The sequence below is a fragment of the Triturus cristatus genome, chromosome 7, assembly GCF_964204655.1.
Source record: "Triturus cristatus chromosome 7, aTriCri1.1, whole genome shotgun sequence".
Classification (NCBI taxonomy): domain Eukaryota; kingdom Metazoa; phylum Chordata; class Amphibia; order Caudata; family Salamandridae; genus Triturus; species Triturus cristatus.
The window spans coordinates 1,711,931,310-1,711,944,115 of record NC_140590.1 but is presented as its reverse complement, the minus strand read 5'-3'; positions in this window follow the sequence as shown (position 1 = coordinate 1,711,944,115).

Sequence of the window (12,806 nt, the reverse complement as noted above, 5' to 3'; positions counted from 1 at the left end):
CAGGCTTGACTGGCGTACAGGGAAATTATATGCCCAGTGACATAAATCTGACCTGTTTGTTATGAAAAGTAATAACAAAGGCAGTAGCCCTGGCTCACTTATTGTGAAAACCATATAGTAAAGCCAATAGCCCTCTAACAGTGGGTTATTATAACATTATGCCAAAGGCTGTAGAAACGTACTTGGTTAGATGTAATCTCACAGATTACCACAGTAGGCAAGTGTTTTCGTGTTGGTCGCCCAATCTGACAAACTCTGGGAGCAGAATTCCACTGTGATTTTCTTATTGTTGTATTGAGAGGGGTTTATGTTGTCTTGTCATCTGTAATTGTGTACATATTTGTAATTTTATATATGTATCCCTTATGGATGCCAGTTTATGAACACGTCACTAGGCCTGTGTTGTATATATTATCAAGCCACTGGTAAAGGCTAGCAGTATTACTTTTTCACCAGGAAAAGTTATATCAGATTCCTTAGGTGTGAGTTGTTTGTAATGAAAAGGTATGACAAAGCAAATACACCTTACTTACTTATTGTGATGCATGCGTTGAAGGCAATTGGGCTTTAAGGGTGCCTTTCTAATCCTATAGGCAGGTTTTTTATTACATAGTATCTCTCATACTATTGTAGCAAACAAGGGTTTTGATGTTGACAATTCACCTGAGCAAACCATGAGGATAGAAGATTTGCAGTATGTTAATCCCTATCAGGCTCTATTTGTGTGGATTTTTATTATTTTTGACAACTGTATTTTGTACATATTTGTAATTTTATTATGACATTCCTGATGGGTGCCTTGTGGGAAGGCTAATGAACCCACACAGTAGTATTCAGTTGGTTATGGTAAAAAGCTAATGATGAAGACTATAGTACTCATTCTTAATAATGAAAATGTATGATAAAGGCAGTAGGCCTGACATAGTGATTGTGAAAAGCATACGTTAAAGTCAACAAGCATTTGTGGGTAGATTGTTGTTACACTGTATTAAAGCCTACCGATAGGTATTTTGTTATGTGGAATCTCACAGTTTACAGTAGTAGGAAAGGGTTTTAGTGCTTGATATCCCCTCTGACGAACCGTGGGTACGGAAGATTTGTTCTGTCAGAATCAGAATCCTTGGTAGGCCCCCTTAGGAGATATATTATTTTGCTTGGCCAACTGTAATTTTGCCTACTTTGTAATTTATGACTGTATGCCTGGTAGGTAAGTTTATGCTCAGTACAGGAGGCCTCAGTTGATTAGGGTGCTAAACAAATGATAATGAGGATAGGTTCACTATCACAATAATTCTGTTGCCACAAGTTTGATCTGTTTATTATGAAAATTTACAATAAAGCTACAAGGCCTGTCATATTTATTATAAAAGGCATTTGTTAAAATCATTTGGCGCTTGAGGTTGTATTGTTATTTCTCTGTATTAAAGCATACAGAGAGGTATTTTGTTAGATGAAATGTCAAAAATTCCCATACTAGGGAATTCATTTGGTGCTGGTTACTATCTCTGACAAACTTCAGGGAGGATTTATTTCCCTGTATTAATTCTTGTTAAAATCTCTTCTTAGCTGTCTGTCAGGATCTTGTAATAAAACCAATTATTAAATAATACATCACTCATATATAAAAATATATCCATATAGATACATAGAGGGTCTTTGAGTCAGTTCTGCTCTGACATTGGTCTGCTGAGTGTCATTTACCGTTTGCTTCAATCCTTGCCAGCGAACTGCATGGGGTAGTGGTTCAAGCCACATCAGTCACAGACTCTCTTGGAGTGGCGGTTTCTGTGCACGGGCGCCGGGGCTCCTCCCCTTTTACATCCATAGTAGAAAACAAAGCAAACATAAAGTTAAATCTGTTTTTTAATTTAAAAAATAACCCCTTGTAAGTTTATAGACCGGGTGAGGAGCACTGTCTGCTCCACTCACTGACACCAGCGTTGTTGCTTTGCTCAGTGATAACAAGGCAGACACGTGACTAACACCGCATTTTAACTGCCCCCCTGGGAATGCCCCGATTACTTACCGATAATCTTCATTACTCCGAGTCCTAGTCTTCCCCGCCACAGTATTCACATATGAGCCTCAGGCTCCACACAGAACTCCAAGTAAAATTAAAAGAGCAGCGCTCTAGTCTCCCCTCCCTCCTCCAATATGGACCCCAGTGTCTTCAGCCAATCCCATAAAGGGATACAGAACCAACATCACGACCTGATACACAAAGCCGCAGACATGAAGCCACCACCAGGGCCGGGAGGGAAGGGAAACTATATTGTGGCGAGGAAGACTAGGACTCGGAGTAATGAAGATTACCGGTAAGTAATCGGGGCATTACCTCCTCGTCCAGTCTTCCTCGCCACAGTATTCACATATGAGCCGATACCAAAGCAATCAGCTTCATGTAAGGAAAAGACCACACCAAAGTGCAGTGAAAAACCAAATTTAATATACAGAGGTACAGCAATCAAAGACAACCTCTCAAGGCATCCCCGCAGTCAAAACAGAAGATGCAAATGAAACAGAGCCCCCACCCCCAACCTGGAGGCGGTAATGGGACATGAATGTATGAGGTGAAGACCAAGTAGCAGCCCGGCAAACATCCTCCATGGACACCCCTTTGAAGGAGGCCCAAGACACAGCAACAGAGCGGGTGGAACGCCCCTGAACAGGAAGGGAGGGAACTTCAGAAACCGAAGCATACGCCAACAAAATGGCCTCCTTAATCCAGCGACTGATCGTCGAGAGGGAGGGTTTCAGTCCCTGACGTGACAAACCATAATTGACAAACAAGTTGTCCCTTTGCAAAATGAAGACGTGCGTGACAAATATATCAATAAAGCACGCCAAACATCCAAGAGGTGCAACAGGGATTCCTCAGCCGAGGAAGGATCAGGACAAAGACACGGAAGCACCACCTCAGAAGACCTGTGAAAATAAGAATCCACTTTCGGAATGAACGTAGGATGAGGGCGCAACACCACCCTGTCCGACAAAACCAACAAAAAGGGAGCAGAACGAAGGAATGCACCCAACTCACCCATACGTCTGGCAGAAGCAATCGCCACAAGAAACACCACCTTGAGCGTTAAAAACTTCAACTCCACCGACTCCAAAGGCTCGAATGGAGCCAACTGCAAGGAGCGCAAAACCAAAGGCAGGTCCCAAGGTGGAGGACACATAATAGGACGGGGGCGTTGGAAAGAGAGAGACTTAAAAAGTCTAGCAACCAATGGTGAAACAGAAATCAAAGGGAGGACATGGAACGCCTGAATCGCAGCCCACTGAGCCCGAAGAGTCGAAATGGCCAAGCCCAGCACAAAACCATCATTCAAAAAATCCAAAATGCGAGCCGGATCCAAAGAAGCCACCGACAGATCGCGACACAGACACCAAGAAACAAAATTATCCCAGTGTTTAGCATAGGATTTAAGAGTAGAAGGTCTCCTGGATCGTTGAATGACCCCAGCTACAGCCAATGAACAGCCAGTTCGCATCAACGAATCCCTCTCAAGAGCCAGGCCCGCAGACCCAAGTAACGGAACACAGGCAGAGGAAGAGGAGGACCCAACAGAGGATAAGGACTGAACGGCAAGGCCCACCCCGGAGACACAGCCAATTCCAACATCAGGGGATACCAAGGGCGAGGCATCCAACCCGGAGCAATGAGAAGCACAAAGGATCCCTCCCTCTTGATCTTCTGCAAGACCGCCGGAATCAGGGTAACAGGAGGAAAGGCATACAATAGACCCTTCGGCCAAGGGAACGACAGGGCATCCACCCTCCATGCATCCCGGCAAGGCATAATTGTGCAATAGCAACGGATCTTGAAATTGTCCTGGGAAGCAAAGAGGTCGACAATCGGACAACCAAACATCCGCCGCAACCTCCTGAACATCACATGTGTCAGGGACAAAGAGCCCATGGAGGGAAACACCCGGCTCAGACAATCCGCCACAGTGTTCTCCGCGCCAGGAAGATAAATGGCAGATAGGGACTCCAGATTCAACTCCGCCCAACAACAAATCCGACGGCTGAGGCAACTGAGGGAATGAACTCTGCACCCTCCCTGATGGTTTATATATGACATCACAACTTGATTGTCCGTTCGAACTTGCACATGGTGACCCTGAACCAGATTCGAGAAATCCAACAAACCCAGAAGGACGGCTTTCAGCTCCTTGTAGTTGGAGGAACATGACAACACCGACTGAGGCCAAACCCCCTGAGTCGTCGAATCCCCCAGAGTAGCACCCCACCCCAGCAGGCTGGCATCGGTAGTGACCACGCGGGTGGGAACAATCAGAAATGGGCGGCCCCTGGACAGATGACCTTCATCCAACCACCAACTCAGGACCACCCGAACATCTTCCGACATAGGAATCAAAACAGTCATATCTAGGGAACAGGGGTCCCAATGCGACAAAACGTGTGACACCACCGGGTACATGTGTAGTCGAGCCCACGGCACCGTCAACAATGACGCCGACATCAGACCCTGAACCCTCAGCCATAGGCTCACAGGATGAGAAAGTCCCACCAACAGGGCACGAACAGCAGACATCAGGGACAGAATCCTGGGAGGAGGTAGGAACACCATACCCAACTGAGTCCTGAACAGAGCCCCAATGAAAGTCAATTCCTGGGCAGGAACCAGCGAGGACTTCGGTACATTCACTAGGAACCCATGATGCTCCAGGACACGGCACACCCTCTTGACATGCAACTCCGCCTTGGGAAGAGAAGAAGCAGAAATTAAAATGTCGTCCAGATAAGGAAAAACACTAATGCCCTCCCCATGCAAAAGGCCAATAAGAGGAGCCAGAACCTTAGTAAAGACCCTGGGAGCAGAGCAGAGTCCAAAGGGCATTACCTGGAATTGGTAATGCCGACCCATCACGCAAAACCGGAGAAACTTCTGAGAGTCTGGATGAACAGGAATATGGAGATAAGCATCCCTCAAGTCTATCGAAGCAAGGAAGTCGCCCTGAGATATCAGAGGAAGGATCAACTGAAGGGAAACCATCTTGAACTTCTGGTGAGGGATGTAAGTATTCACCCACTTCAGGTCCATCACAGGTCGAAGATCCCCAGTTCGCTTTGACACCAGGAATAGGATGGAATACACACCCAACCCCAATTGATCGACGGGAACAGGAATCACCGCACCCTTGACCAACAGGGATTTGATGCCTTCCAAAAGCGCCAATCTCCGTACAGGATCCCTGGGATAAGGAGTGGCCCTGAAATAGTCTGGGGGAGTCTGGATAAATCCAATACGCAAGCCCTCTGAAACCACCTGTAGCACCCATTTGTCCGAAACAGTCAGGTTCCAAAACTCCAGGAAGAAACTGAGGCGACCCCCAACCGGACCCATACCAGGAGCGATCCAGTCACGATTTCGGTGCAGGGTTGGAGGAGGAAGAAGTACCGGAGAACCGGGTTTTTCCAAAGGAAGGAGCACCCCGGCCACGCCCCCTCCCACGAAAGGGCGGACCAGCTCGACCCCTCCGAGAAGGGCCAAAAGCCCTCTGAGACCCAAAGGAACGGAAGTGACCCGACCTCTCAGGAGCCAGGAGTTTACGGTCCTCCGCCGTGTTCTTAACCATGTCATCCAGAGGCGACCCAAACAGTTTAACCCCAGAAAAAGGAATCTTCATCAGTAGATTCTTCTGCGCAGCATCAGCCTTCCATGAACGAAGCCACAACTGGCGTCTCGCAGCCACCGAAGACCCAGCTGCGGAAGCCGCCGCACCCAAAGAGTCAAAGGAGACATCCGAAAGCAACCGAACTTGTTGCTCCATCATAGCCAGGGTAGAAGACACATCCTCCCCTTGGTCCAACAATTCAGACAGAGACTGAAAATCCTTAAGCAAGGATTGTATAGTGTAAGAGGCATAGGCAGCCGCCCTGATAGAGAAATTAGCAGCCGCAAAAGTGCGCTTCACCGCACCATCCACCTTACGGTCAACCGGGTCAGCAGGAGAAGAATCCTCAGACACTACAGTTCCATGAGACGCCATGCTGGCCAACAAGGAATCAACCTTCACCGAGGAAGGAAATTTCACATCAAAGTCCAGTAGCGGGTACCTTTTATTCAAAAAGCGTGGAAAGGAACCCTTGTCTACATCTTTCCATTCATTCTCCAGGACTCTCAAGACTGAAGAGTGCAGAGGCAAAGAATCAGGTTCAGGACGCTGATATTGCGCAAACAGATCGTCTTCCAGAGGAACAACAGAAGCAGGAAACACCAAGTTCTCTCTAATGTGACCCAGCACCTCCTTCAGGTCGGCACCTTGCACAAAACGACCTCTGACATCAACCTCCTCCTCAACGTCAGAAACATCAGCCGCAGCGCCATCAACCTTAACCCGCTTCGCAGGAGGAACAGGCATCTGACTTTGCATAGCAGCAGCCACAGCAGAATTGATCATCTGCTGCAACATGTCCATAGATGGGATTTGTACACCAGAACCAGAAGCCACAGGAGCAGACTCAGGCACAGAACCACTCTCCATCATAGCTATACACCAGTGAACGCATGAAGAGAAACACAGGCAGGCAAGAAGACAACACGCCTGGCATAAAAGGCCCCGGGGTTGCTAGGCAACCTAACAAGCCAATACATGCATCAGACAAATCAACATAAATGTGGTAGGAAAACAGCCTCGCGCATGCCCATAGACAGACGATGAAACACAGAGACTGACGTGTGAGGATGGAGACAGAGCGGACACCGCCCCACCACTGTAAGCAACTTGCACCGTGACAGCGTTATGCGGGACTCGACCAAAAATGACAACGGGAATCACCCGCCCCCACATCAAACACACGCGTCCCTGTTAAGATGGAAAAAACGCTACCGGGAGCCTCCGGTCCCCAGATCAAACGTTCTCCGGCCGCGCTGTGTCCGCTCAGCAGGACGCGCGGTCGGTAAAGTTAAAAAACCACCTAGAAGGCGATTCAGAGTCACAGCATGACTCAACACAAACGAACGCCACTGAAAGTCCGCTGAAGCAGGACCAGAGGCGCGAAGGCAGTAGCAGGAGGTAAAAGACATTAAACAAACTACCGTAACAACAGTGAAATTTAAACTACTACCCCCAATACTAGATACCCCAGGGCATAACCGGTCTGCTCAAGCAGGAACCCAGCCCCATTCACCTGATCAACAGGCAACACAGCACTCTGAGAAGTGCAGAAAAAAAGAACAGGTCGTGATGTTGGTTCTGTATCCCTTTATGGGATTGGCTGAAGACACTGGGGGCCATATTGGAGGAGGGAGGGGAGACTAGAGCGCTGCTCTTTTAATTTTACTTGGAGTTCTGTGTGGAGCCTGAGGCTCATATGTGAATACTGTGGCGAGGAAGACTGGACGAGGAGGTAATGCCCAAAGCCAAAGTATTTGCCAGGCTGACAATCTCTCAGCCCTGAGGTCTGTGAGGTCATCAGCAGGCCCAGTCTCCACCCCCTGATGGCGTGGAGGTAAAGTTAGCCCCGGGCGTTTTAAGTGCAAGCCAGGTGTTGCTAAGCCTCCACGTCAATCAGGAATGGAGAGCATTGTCACCCCACCATTTCCCAACTCGTTACAGGGTGTAGGTGGGTCCCACCTGTGATGAGTTGGGAAAGGGTGTTGCAGGCAGGAAGGCAAGAAATCGAGTCTCCGCAGACTCGACTTGAGTGGTGTCTGAGACAGCCAGTGCCCCCACCCCATAAAGCTTGGCGCCATTTTAGCAACAGTGCATTCCATGTGTGTCTGTTCAGACAGACAAATGATTTACTGTAGTGTCAGTGGTACCGAAAGCACTGCAGGTTCCTGTCATCTTGACTTGTGGAGGCGTGTGAAGGAGTCGGGCTAGTACTTTGCAGTTCACAGCTAGTTATGACGCGTGTTGTGTGCTCGGTAACCATAATTGGCGAATGTCTGAGTTTTTGTGCTCCAGCGTCAGAACCATAACACAGTTGCAACTTCTTTTCCGTTTCATTAATTTTATTAATGGGCTTATGGGTAATAGTGCCTCTTGCTCCAATGACCATCGTCGATACTAGTTGGCCAGAGCCAAGAAGCCCACAGTGAGCTTGCTCGGTCAGGGTGCCTATTGTTCACTAGCCCAGGGATTCAGGGAGGAACAGCCCAGGAGTTGCGTGTTGAAGTGTCACCTCTGGACCTTGCTTCGCCAGAGGCCCTCCGGCACCAGTCATGCGACCCTTATGACGAGGGATAAGTAATACACCGGGCTGTTAATGTTTAAATCGCCATGCACCGGATGGTGTCCATTCATATCAGGGCTAGTCACTCGACTCCCACACCTAGACACCAGAGGAGGCACGGTTGGATCTCGCGGCAACATGGCAGATGGTAAGACTCGGCTTTCTATTCCAGGGTTCGGAGACAGCTGCTTGTGTTCATCTCCCTCGCCCTCTCATGCTGTACTTTCGGTTTCCATTGACAGCTCCAAGCTCTGCGCTACCACCTAACTAAGTTCTCGAAATTTTGTTTGCTAAAGTCTGATTAATGCAAAATGAAGAATGACCAAAATCTGTGCATCTCTCTTAATCTCTCTGTGCCCCTGCGGACTTTGTTATAGCCGTCCACGGCCTTCCTCCCTCTTTTCTCTTCACCGTCACTCTCGCTTTCCATCTTGCGCATTCCTTTCACTCTTACTCCGAGGATAACTGTCGGCTTGTCTGCCTACTTCGCTCTCTTTTGTCTTTTTCCATCACTTCTTTCCTTTGTCACTCTCTGTCTCTCAATAATCATTATCTCACTCTTTCACATTCTCTCTGGTGCTCTTTTTTTCCTGGCGTTTCTCCCCATCCCGCGCCATCTTCCTCTCACTTTCAACTTCACGTGCTCCCTTTCTGCGTCTTTTTCTCTTTTCTTACTTTCTTCTCTCTTTATATCCCTCTACTCATTTGTCTTTTTCTTTTCCTCTCCCTATCCCTCTCTCGCGTTCTTCTCTCTCCTCTCACCTCTCTCTCTCACCCTCTCCTACTGCCTCTCGGTCTCCCGCTTCTCACTTCTTTTCCCATCTCTCCTATGTCTCCCCCCTCTGTTGCTTGCTCTCTCCCTCTCTGGGGTGTAAAGAGGAGACTAAAAAAGAGTATGTAAGTGCAGTAGTGAATGTGCAAACAGGCTGGCGAGACGGGCCAGGGGTCTGTTTCTTAACCCAGCCTACAGGATAGGAATGAAATCTGCAGTAAGCATTTCTGTCCTACCCTCAAGCCCTATGAGAATGCACGATAAAGCAACGCTGACCAAAAACAACAGTCTCCTGCTCTTTCCTGCTTTCTGATAGTGTACAACTCTCACCTGCTACATGCCATCCGACAGTAAGGCATATTCACATCAGTAAGTAAAGGCGAGAGGGTGGCAGGATGTATTTACTTACGTGGAGTGGGGGGAAAAAGAGTGCCGTGATATTTTAATTTCAAGGCCTCAAATTGCGTTTTCTTCTGAAGCAGGAAAAGCACAGCACCCCAGCCACAGGATTTAAACACGCACGTAAACCATTCTCAACAGCAGGCGTTCGACCCACATGTTTCACTAGTCCATATGAGGCTGTTCTTTGTTGAATGTTTGCATGCAGCCTAAATTGATTTCACATGATAGGCATTTCACTGGCGTTGCCAGTAACTTATGTTTGAGGTCAGGGACCTCTATTTAGAATTCCGTTTTGGTGGGAAAGTTAAACAAGCTTGACGATTACTTCGGATTGTAGCTTTATTACACAGTGTTTGTTATATTTTTTTCTTGCACTCAAAAAAGTGATGCTGTTTCCCACTAGCGGGACAACAATTAACTCATGGTAGCATGGCATTAATTCAGTGTATTTCGGGCCTGCGCAATACTCTTTTGCTAACTTAAAGTGCTGCAAAATAAACAGTTCATCAAGTGCATGTCTTGAAAAATAAGGGATCACATCCTGCACTCACAGGCTGCACTACGGATGGCAAATTAAGTTGCTGTGTTTAAAATTACTTGCTTGATATTTTAATGAAATTCCTAGCAGACACTGCCTCTTATCTTGTATCAGTATCCAAAATGCAGTGTTTCTCTCTTTGTACCTTCACAAGTGACACATGCCTTCCTTAAACTCTAAATTTTAAATACACTTCAATTGGAAATAGTTTTCATTTTCCAAGTTTTTTTTTTGTATTCAAATAATTTTTATTGAAAAAGAAGAAGAAAAAGAAGAAAGAAAGAAAGAAATGTAAAGTAAAAGGTCACCGATACATAAAATGAATTGCATACGTTGTCATAACAAATCATAACAAATAAAGGCAGGAAAATACATTATTCCGTGATTTACATAAAACACATACCATGAGATCCGAATGTGAAGTTCGAATTGAAAACGATTGCTACATGTACAATGCTGCATATACAATGTCCTTGTCCAGATCCCTGGATTTAAAACTCTATTTGTATCCATTTCCGTGTACTTCATTGAAAATAGATCGCTTTAGGGATGATGGTACCACCCTTGTTCCCCCTCACCTTACATTATAAAGTATACGACAAGTAAACTCCACTTCGCTACTAATTATTACACATGACTATAACACATCATGGAGGATCAAATGAAAATGATGAAGCATCAAGAGATTTCCAATGCTTCTTTTGGGAAGCGCGCCATGGGGAGGAATACAGAGCAGGGTTGTCAGCTCATCTTAGAAAGGATAACCATTCTTGCCATATCTTAAAGGACACCTCAGAAGCGCTCTTCCATTTACATAAGACTACTTTACAGGCCAGGGTGAGCAATAGATCAAGCAATTGGCGGTCATGTTCGTTAACTATGTTCGGGTCTAGGACACCCAGTAGGACATAAACAAATTCCCTCTCAGGTTTGAAAATATGCTCTACGCTGTCAAAATTTTTCTTCCAGTATGTTTCCAGAGAGGGACAGTTAAAAAGCATATGGGCCAAATCCCCTACAGCTGAGTCACAGTTCCAACACTTAGGGCTATCTCTCAGTTGGAGTTTAAAAAGCTTATCTGGCGTCCAGTACGTTCTGTTTAATAACATGTATTTGGTTTCGGATAATATCGGAGAGACTTTGTTCGAGAAAGCAGTGGTGTGAATCATGTCCCAATCAAACGTCAAGCCTGTAGAATTGGGTTCCGATCGAATCTCACTTCGCCTGTGGGCATTCCTAGGTAGAGGGAGGAGAAGCTTGCATGTTTTCGAGACAAAGTGACCAGCCGCCATGATACGTGTTATATGGGTCTTAAGCCAGGGATCACAGGGTTTAAGAGAGCGTGTAGATAAAAGGACTTTTAGCTTCAAACAGTCATAAAAGTCTATCGGCGCAAGATTATGTAGGGCCTGGAGCGAGGAGAACGGTAGAGGGTGTATCCCTTCATACAGGTCACTCACCAAATTGACACCTTTCTTGGACCAATAGTCCCATTGGAGGGGTTTTCCTTCAATCTTAAACGAGGGGTTACGCCACAAGGCTACCAAGGTCGATTTTTTGATTTTTAAGCCTGTTTTGTGGGCTTGATCGAGTCTTAGGAGGGCACGTCTTGTGTTTAGTAAAATATATTTTGAGTGAGGAAGATGGGAGAGATCCATAATAAGTAAGGCAGTAAGGTGAACATTATCAATGAGGGATTTCTCAACATCCAGCCACAGCAGGGTGTAGGCCAAATCTTCAATCAGCCATTGTGCGCCTTGTTTACACAGGAACGCAGTTTGATAATTTCTGAAGCTGGGGAGACCCAGGCCGCCTTTTCCTTTAGATAGCTGTAACTTCTTCATTGATATCCTGGGTTTCTTCCCCTGCCACAGGAATGTAGCAAAAAGCTTGTCCACCCTGGTTAAAAAGTCATCCGAAAAAGTAATCGGCAACATACTCGCCAGGTAATTCACCAATGGAGTTACCATCATTTTCAGGGTTTCGGCCCTGCCCCACCATGATAGGTACTTAGGAGACCAACCATCTAATAATTTTGATATTTTCTTTAGGGTCAGGTTTTCGTTAATGCGTAGAGTTGAAATTAGGTCCTTATCAAAGTCCAACCCCAGGTACTTGAAGCAATCCATTTGCCAAGTTAGACCAGAGTCCCCTAGCACATCCTTATTTCCCTGATTATGTAACAAATTAATCTCTGTTTTATCCTTATTTAATTTATACTCCGATACCTTCGAGAACAATAGTAGACATGAGGGCTGGTATAGCCTCCTCCGCTTTTTCCGAGACAACCAGAACGTCATCAGCATATGCGGTTAGTTTTATTGTACAGTCTTTAAATGGAATTCCCGAAAGGCCCTTATTATTCCGTAAGTGGTGGAGGAATGGTTCGATCGCCAGTAGGAATAATGAAGGGGAGAGGGGGCACCCCTGTCTGGTTCCTTGCTGTAATCGGATTGATGAGGAGAACGAGCCTCCCGCTCTAACTCTGGCAGAGGGGCAGGAATAAAGGGACATCACCATCTTTGTGAAGGACGTTCCTAGGTTAAATTTATTTAACACTGCCTCCAGATATGTCCAGTCTACTTTGTCAAAAGCCTTTTCAGCATCGAGCGTAATTGCTACAGTGGGGGTGGTAAGAAGCTTCGCCTTTTCGAGTACATTTGCCATTGTCCTGGTATTGTCACTGGATAACCTATATTTCAAGAAACCTGCCTGGGAGGGGTGGATAAGTTTGGGCAGAACTTTCTGGAGGCGGTTGGCTAAGATCATGGCTAAGAGCTTACAATCAAGGTTAATAAGAGAGATAGGCCTATAGTTTTTAGGGAGTATTGGGTCTTTCCCTTCTTTGGGCAGGACGGCAATGATAGCTTCAGATAGTGTGCCTTT